Source organism: Myotis brandtii, unplaced genomic scaffold (genome assembly GCF_000412655.1).
Source record: "Myotis brandtii unplaced genomic scaffold, ASM41265v1 scaffold33, whole genome shotgun sequence".
Lineage (NCBI taxonomy): Eukaryota > Metazoa > Chordata > Mammalia > Chiroptera > Vespertilionidae > Myotis > Myotis brandtii.
Genome location: NW_005362713.1, coordinates 2,831,118 through 2,839,991, shown reverse-complemented (window position 1 = coordinate 2,839,991; position 8,874 = coordinate 2,831,118). Strand labels below are relative to the sequence as shown.

At 50.7% G+C, this 8,874-nt stretch overlaps 1 protein-coding gene across 2 annotated transcripts in view; it reads right to left on the bottom strand.

Annotated features, from left to right (window-relative positions):
* Window positions 1-1,537, bottom strand: part of GPRIN2 (G protein regulated inducer of neurite outgrowth 2) — a 10,621-nt gene extending 9,084 nt beyond the window's left edge. The window contains exon 1 of one of the 2 annotated variants that reach the window (XM_014543649.1): window positions 1,507-1,537. The gene's annotated coding sequence lies outside the window, so the exon portion shown is untranslated. Of the gene's footprint in view, window positions 1-156; window positions 277-1,506 lie in introns of those variants that run through there. The other variant, XM_005871144.2, reaches the window with a different exon arrangement.
* Window positions 1,538-8,874: the final 7,337 nt, after the last annotated feature.

Genomic DNA, 8,874 nt, shown 5'->3' with positions numbered 1-8,874 from the left:
GACTCCAAACCCCCAGTGGCGCCCCCAGCCCGCCAGCCCGCACTCTCCACCCCTTCCCCCGTCCACGTCTGGATCCCCCCTTTGGCCCCAACCCAATTCCCGGCATTCAACCTCCAGTCCGCCGCCAGGAGTCCCAGCCCCCGGCGTGCGCCATACCCGTGCGGGGTGAGCCGCAGCCCGAAACGCCTTGTCTTGCTCCCACTCCCCCCACCTCCTCCGGAGCCCGTCCAGGCCCTGGGGACGCCCGCCACGCCCAGCCAAGCTGGGACCTTCTCGGTTCCCACGGTCATTGGCCCGGCCCTGGTTGCACAGGCTCAACAGCGGCCACAGGCTCCCCTCCCCCACCAGTCCGCCCTCAACAGGTTCCTACCACCCACCCCAGGGCCAAGCGGTAAGAGGGGTTTGTCCCATCTCCCGGCCCCAGTCTGAGATTTGGGCCCCATTGTAGGTCCTCGTCCATTGACCCCAGCTTCAGGGACCTCTGATTTCCTTGTGCAGCTGTTTGTGAGGAGTCTGCACCCCTCTGGCCCAGTGGCCCAGGAGCCACCTCCACACTTCCACTGGTTTGGGAGGACCTCCGGCCCCAGCTTCCCCTCTGGCCTCTCCCAGCCCTGCTTGGCACCGGGGCGTCTGCAGAAAGCTCCCGGCCCTGTGAGCCAGGCAGAGAGCGGAGCCCAGGCGGGAGCCTGCACCATTCAGTCCTCAGGAACCCCCCAGACTGCCAACTAGCCCAGGGGAGGGGTGTGAGGCCTGATGCTGCAGGTGCAGCTCTGACCTGGCACCCAGCCACCATGCCTTGGTGTGTTCTCTGCCTGTGGAACCTTCTCCCCACCCCAGCCCTAGAACCCCTGTCTGCAGCTCTGAGCTGCCCCTCATCAGTTTGCCCCATGGGGGCAAGAAGACAATAGGTGCTACTATTCTATGTCAGGCATAGCATTTGGCCCTGTGGGTCACACCCTCATGCTTCCTGCCTGGCTTCTAACCACAGGCACCTCCGCCTGCTCCCCCAGCCTGAGCCCCTGCTTCTGAAGCCTGGAAGCCTGGCTCCTACCTTCTCTGCCCACCCCACCCTAGTCAGCTCCAGCCTCCCTGGGGTGGGGGGGGGGGGGGGGAGGTCTGCTCAGGAAGATGCTTTCCAGTGGGGTCTTAGTGCCTAGTCCAGGGCCTGCAGATGGCTCCCCGGGGGGGCTGAGCACTGGAAGCCAACAGGGGTATCCAAGGGGAGGCTCCAGGCCTTGGCCTCCCCACCACACAGCCTGGCAGGGGTCCTGTCCAAGGGGGACAAATGTGGGATTTGTTCACTGAGGCCACTACCCACTCCTGCCCAGGATTAAGACCCGTCCTCCCACAGCTCAGAAACCTTACTCAGAGTCTCTTTCTAGGGAAGTCAGCTGAGCACCAAGAAGGGATGAGTTACACGGGGTTACATAGAGTTGGTGTCAGATCTGGGACTGGAACCTGGGGTTCCAGCAACCTGAGCACCTGGGAACCCTCCAAGCCCCTTACCTCAAATGTCTCACAGAGGCCTGCTTGGACTGGGTGTCAACAGTGTACACACTGGATGCCTGCAGAGCAGCGGCTGGGCCTGCCTCCAGGCTCCCTGAGTCACCCCAGCTTGGCCTCTTGCTCACCTGGTCCTCTTCTTCCATCTGTCGGAAGCTCCCCCGGCTTCCCAGGGAGAGCCAGGATGGGGAGTCAGATGTAAACTGCAATCCCAGCTCCCCACCTTCACTTGCTCTTCAGTCCCACACCCAGGCAATACTGTTCATATCTCTGGGTGTCGATTTCCTCATCTGCAGAGTGACGGTAATTATACTGGTCTCACAGGGCCGTGCAGAAGACAGGGTTTGTGGAAGTTTCTGTAGAGTGTTCTTGCTGCTATCAGTCATTTGATCAAATATTTCTCAGGTTCCTCCTACCTCGGGTTTTGGAGATACAAGCAGGTCTGCATGGTGTGGGAGTGGGTTTGTTGGTTGCTTTGGTACAGAGAGGAGGCTCTCGCCAAGTGCCATTTCCTGAGACTGGGAAGCCTGACAGAAGAGCAAATATGGTGCAGTGGGCTCAGGAGTCCATGCAGGCGCGAGGGGGGCGGGGGGGTGGAGGAGACCCAGGGGGAGAGGCAGGTGGAACATACAGGACTGAGTGTCCTAGGAGGCCTGGGCATCCCCGGCACAGGGTCCCTGAAGTGGCGGGAGTGATTAAGGTCCTCAGGGAGACTGCAGAGAAGAGGTCCCAGTTCCCAGCTGGGAGTAACCAGGTGGCAAAGGACTGAGGAGGGGCAGCCAGGAAAGAAAGAGGGACACTGGGCATTTCGTGACCCAGGGCTCAGAGAGCAAGCCGCTTCGATGAGGCGCTGGAGCAGAAGCCACGGAAGTGGACTGAGGAGTCGAGGGGCGAACCGAAGACTGCGCAGGTACAGACACGCGTTCAAGCACAGCCATAAAGGGGAGAAGAAAGAAAGCTGTCAGTTGGGAAGGGATATGAAGTCAAGAGAGAGATTTTTTATTTTGGTTCTGTTTTATGGTTTACTTTTTAATAGGCTTGATTTCAAGCAACAGAAAACAAGTCTGGTTAAGTTAAGCTCAGAAAGGGAAGACTGCCCGACCGCTGTGGCTCAGTGGTTGAGCATCAACCTGTGAATCAGGAGCTCATGGTTCAATTCTGGGTCAGGGCACATGCCCAGTTGCGGGCTCGATCCCCAGTGCAGGGCGAGAAGGAGGCAGCCATCATTGATTCTCAGTGGTCATTGGTGTTTTTATCTCTCCCTCTCGCTTCCTCTCTGAAATCAATGAAAGTGCGTTGCTGTTTTTAAGGGAAAACTTTAGGAGCTCAGAATGGAAGCTAATCCCGGAGAGTTTGTCCTGGTTCTTTGAAGCAAAGCCAGGTTTTTTGAGACAGTAGCTCCCCCACAGAAGGAGCCACCCCTGCCACGCCCTGAAGCCACTATGGGAGGGAGGGTTCCAGTTGTTTGTCCTTCACGGACCTCTTTGCTCAAGATTCAAAGTCCCAGGGGAGCAGGTGCTCCTGTGGCTGCCCCACAGCCACGTGTGCTCTGTCCTTGGATGGAGAGAGATGCCTGGCCAAGGGATTCTCTCTAGAAGCACCCACATCCCACCAGGACCACACCCACTGGACATTTTCCCCAGAAGGGGGAATGGAAACTGGGTGGCCAGACACAGATAGATCCACTGCACATTGTAACAGATTGAGCCTGTTTGACAGCAGGGAGAGGGCCATGGAGAAGGAGAGCGGGCGCCACCACTGGCACTGGTCCCATGCGCAGGACCCAGAGCATGTGGGGCAGGAGCAGGGTGGCCTCTCCACCGAGCAAGGAGAAATGATGGGGGTAGTCCTAGGTAACATACTAGGTTTCGAGGTTGAAGTTTGATGGTTTCTGTTTTCTCTGTGAAATAAAAGGCAAGCTCATGTGCTGAGATGGAAAGGGGGGGATAGAAAGGTTGGAGGAGTAAAGTGGAAGCGTTTTGAAACAGTCATTACAGAAAGTGGAAGAGCTTGTTGGCCAAGCGGTGCTGGGCCCAGGCAATATTTGTGACCAGCAGTAATGCCCACAGGAAGAATCTTCACCAAAGAAGCACACGTTTTAATTAGGACTCACTTTCGTAAGAGAAAGAAAGAGTCACGGGCCACAGCCTTTCTGGATGCTGGTGGCCAGGAGGACACACTCATGGGCTGGACACTGCGGCTCTCACCAGCTGAGCAGCTGGCTCACCACGAGTCAGCTGAGTTCGTTTATATCCAAGTTATTTATTCCCAGTGTACATGTTGTAACTATGCAGTGTAATTAAATAGCACCTAAATAGACGGAATCTGACTATGAAAAGAGTTTTGTTCCTGTGAAAATGAGGTTAAACGTTTTGGAAAATGAGTTACAAAAACTGCTGTCAGTTAAGTGTTTAAGTGTGGGAAAGGCAACTTGAAAAAGAAGAGAAAAATCATTTTTCTATTTACAAAAATTCTGAATCTGATTGCTTCCTAACTGTCTTTAAGTTAACTAACTTGCCTATTGAACAATAGTATATCAGACTGAACGCTGAATAAAAGGGCTAATATTGTATAGTTTAGGAAAATCAGAGAATTCATCAATCCAGCTTCGGGCATTGCTAAAGCTAAAGGCTCACATGATGTGGCCACGGCTCTGCCTCATTCTCCCCTTCTTCCCCATTTCGTCTGGATTAGATTCATCCTTACACAGGCTCTCCTCTTGGGGAGCAAGGGTGCCAGCTGCCCCAAATCTACATCCGCACAACTCTGGATCCGCAGATCACATCTTGCTGATGCTGCTTGACAGTGTGCTCCTCCTGGGAGGGCGGGGCACTGTCCTATGATTGACAGTCCCTCCAGAGTCACAGAGTGGAGGGATGTCAAGCCACTCTTGCTAGACCAAAGGTAAAATGACAATGAGGTGGCCCCAAACCCAGAAGACCCCTGGGGGGAGCATGTCTCGGAGTCTCAGAAAAGGAGACACTGAAAGTTCAAAGGTGTCCGTGTGTCATCAATGCCTAAGTATCAGAGAGCTTTGACTAGCTGAATAGTCTCTTTTTTAGAGCAAAAAACCACAAGCGTGTGAGAGACTCCTCTAGCCATCGTTCCTTGAGTGAAAAAGACACTGACTTCCCAGGCCCTAGTATTTAATAGATGCTGGGGGGGTGTGGGGATTAGTTTATCCAGGAATACCTACTACCATCTCAGTTTCACCCACAAATAGTTTACTGAGTCCCTTATGAGTGCCAGTCCTAGGCTGCACTTGGAATACATGCTGAGTCAGACCTGCCTTGACCTCAAGGCCTGTGTGATGAGGGATTCAGGGACAGCAGTGACAGACAAACAGACATTTAGATCAGAGTGATTAATGGAGACAGAAAGGGCTGGGCACACAAAGGAGAGGCACTATAGTGGACATCTGTTGCTTTTTAGCTTCCTACAGTCCATCCCCTCACTTCATTTGGGGGATCACCCCAAGGCAGAGACTGCTAATTGTCCCCAATCCATGCTCTCCCTTCCATAGTAAGAGAACTCCTGTACCTGAGGACAGGCCTACTCAGAGTCCAGACCACACTGCCAGCCTCGGTGCAGCAAGGCATGCCCTGTGAGGTCAGCAAGGTCTGCCCAGTGAGATGTCAGAAGCCATGCACCCCGGTCCACAGCTGCACCCTTCGGAGGGAATGGGCCTCGCCCTTCCCCTCTCCCCTCATTGGCATGAGTTCTTGGGGCTAAGCCAGTTTCTATCATTAGGGGTTGCCTCCCCTGGGGAGAGGGCTTTCAAAGCTTTGGAAGAATGGGCAGGGAGCAGAGGCTTTTGATTGGCTAAAGGGACAGACTGGGGCTGAGCCTGCTGATTGTCCCCAATGGTCATGATTTCCTTCTATATTTAAAGAATCTCTGCTCTTCATCTGGGGACATAGAAATCCAGGAAAAAAGACTATTTTTCCTCATCTTCCTGGAAGCTTTGTTTGGCTAACTAACTGGCCAGTGGGACCGATGCAGGAGAGGTGCTGCCTTTAACAGGAAGGGTAAGTCCTCCCCATCCCCTCCCGTTTCCACGGCTGGGTAGCAGAGATGGGGAAGCATCTCAACCCGTGGACACACTACAGCAAGTATGTCAAACTCAAAGGCTAACATGGCCAAATAACAAGGTTCAAGTTTATGTGGCTGCAAAAAAAAAAAAAGCTTCCATTTTCATAGATGTGTAGGTTTGTTTCGATAGAGACATGCTGAATGCAAAGGGCTGAAATAAATAAGTCATCATTAACATAAAATAATAGAACATTTTAATAAAAATTAATATTTTTTGTTGAACATTAACTTACTAGACACTGAATAACTGCACAAATTAATAAGCATAATGCAAATAAACCTATTTTTCTTGTTCTCCGAAAGAGAAATATTTCCTGTTGCGCACACCAAGCAAGTCAGCACAAAACTAATGACATGGCAATCGGCTGCTAAAATATTCACTGCTAGTATTAGTGGAGAGAAATGGCGCGCCTGCGTGTAAGGTGCGTAAGGGAAATGAATGCAACATGATTATAGTAATCAGTCATTAGCGAATGCTGTAGTTCATTATTAATAATTATGTATAAAAGGATATTGTAAAATTAAGTTACGAAATTTTTATTAAAATGTTTCTTACATACCGTTATATTGGCTGGGCCACAAAAATATTCATTGTGGGCTGTATGCGGCCCTCAGGCCACGAGTTTGACATGCTTGCACTATACCCAGGGATAGCAAGACAAGATAGGAAGGACCTGGGCTCCCAGGGTGCTTACCTGCAGGCAGAGGAGGAAGAAACATCTGTCGTGCTTAAGGCAATCTTATTTGAAGTCTCTCTTCCAGCAGCTCAACCTATATTTTAAAATTTACCCACCCTCTCTCTTCTGCACCCATGTGCTTTGGGTGGGTCTCAGAGGAGGAGCATCTGACCAGGCCCAGATCAAGCACCGCCTCACATACCCTGGCCCCAGAGGCTGCTCAGGGTAAGCATGTGTCCCATAGAGCCAATGACGGGCAGCGAGGAGAAAACTCCCCTTTTGTGTACGGGGATGTGGGGGCCGAAGCCACCGTCTTCCACAGGCCTGACACAGGGGCCAGCGCAGAGGGCGACACGGTGAGGGTGAGAGAGAAGCCAGGTCTGAGGACATGCCCGAGCCCCGCCTCCAGCTACAGCTAAGGCTGGTCTCCTCCCTTGACTTCTCAACTAAGGAAGCTAGAACTATCCTTTGAGTTTCAACTAGTTTAGGTTAAATTTCTAACCCTTGCTACCAAAAGCAGCCTCCGTGACAGTCTTCAGCTAAACCTGAAGTATTGTGGAGGCAGCATGGAAGGCAGATGCCTGAGTTGAGTCTTGCAAGGTAAGTCAGAGACCAGCTAAAGCTGCTTTTAAAAAAATGGGTTTATTATAAGGGCACACGTGGATTTGAACCATAACTGGAAAGTCCTTAGGCACAAGTGAGATAGACCCAGGGATATTCATTGCTGCATCACTTCCTTCCTGGAGCAAGATGTACCACCTCCCTCCTGAGGTTCCTCCACTAGGCTCTTTCTACCTACTAGCGCCCTCTACTGACACAGAATCTCTGCTGCTTAAGTACCTTGGATCACCAAGGCGCTCGCATCTCCTGGAGATATGTCTTAATGCAGCGATTTCCAACCAGTGCGCTGCAGTGGACATACCTGTGCGCCCCAAGAATTTTTAAAGCATGCATTACCTGACTATTTACTTAGTCAGGGGCACTGACCACTTTTCTCTTATGTTGTCAAATTTATTATTATTTGTTGTTGTTAATCCTCACCCAAAGATATTTTCCATTGATTTTTAGAGAGAGTGGAAGGGAGAGGAAGAGACAGAGAGAAACATTGATGTGAGAGAGACACATCGATTGGTTGCCTCCCGACCAGGGTCAGGGAACCCACAACCAAGGTACATGCCCTTGACTAGAATCGAACACGGGACCCTTCAGTCCGCAGGCCAACGCTCTATCCACTGAGCCTAATTGGCTAGGGCTTAGGTTGTCAAATTTAAAAATGCCAACAGTCAACACAACAATAGTCATCCAGTGTGAATGAATCAAAATTATACCTATTATACCTATTTTTTTCAGATAGGCAAAAGACATATATTTTTGGTTTGCCACAGAATTTTAGTACTTAGTTCATGTGTGCCATGATATGAAAAAGGTTGGAAATTACTGTCTTTTTATTTCTACGCATATAAATGTTTATTGTTGAGAGTATTGCATATGTCCCCTTTTTCCCCCCCATTGACCCCTTCTAGCCCACCCTCGTCCCCCCCTACTCCCCAGCCATCACCACCCTATTGTCTGTGTCCAGGGGTTATGCATATATGCATACTGTGGGAGTGGCTACAGGGTCAAGCCTCAGACTGACCTGTGGCAGGGCCACAAACAAGTCCCAGCTTGGAGGGCTGAGCCCTCCTAGCATAATTAAGCTTGACCTTACAGTCCTCCCTTGTTCCTTCCTGGGTAGCTAATGGGCTGTGGAAGGTGCAGCAAGTGCTGCTAAAACAAGATGAAACTAGCAAGAACATTGTAAACAGGTTGACCACTTCCCTTGTTTTGCTTTGTGTGCTCTGACTATAAAATAAAGCTTCAGCTCAGGCTGGGTCTCTCTGTTTCCTCATCCAGGCATAAGTGATCCACCTAGCCCCAACTGTATTCTCCTGTCTGTCTTCTTTAATTCTTCACCGCCTCACCTCAGGCTCACCCCAGGCCATGCTGATGTGGTTCAGCATACAAGTTCTCTTCCTGCCCACCCACTCCCCGACCTTACCTCTGAGATTCCACAATCTGTTCTATGCTTGTGTCTCTGGATCTATTTTGTTCATCAATTTATTTTGCTTGTTAGATTCCACATATGAGTGAGATCATGTGATACTTGTCTTTCTCTGACTTGCCTATTTTACTTAGGATGATACTCTCCAGGTCCCTCCATGCTGTCTCAAAGGGTAAGAGATCCTTCTTTTTTAAGGCTACATAGTATTCCATGGTGTAAATGTACCACAGTTGTTTTCATCTTTATTATTGAAAGTATTACATAGGTCCTCCTCCTCCTCCCCCACCCCCATTAACCTCTTCCAGCCTGCTCCTGTCCTCTCCCACCCCCACCCCCAGGCCTTTACCACCCCATTGTCGGTGTCCATGAGTTATGCATAAATGCATATAAGCTTATTGGTTGATCTCTTCCCACCTACCCTCCTCTGCTTTCCTTCTGAGGCTAAATGGTCTGTTCATGATTCTATGACTCTGGGTCTATTTTTGATCATCAATTTATTTGGTTCATTAGATTCCACATATGAGTGAGATCATGTGATGCTTATCTTTCTCGACTGGCTTA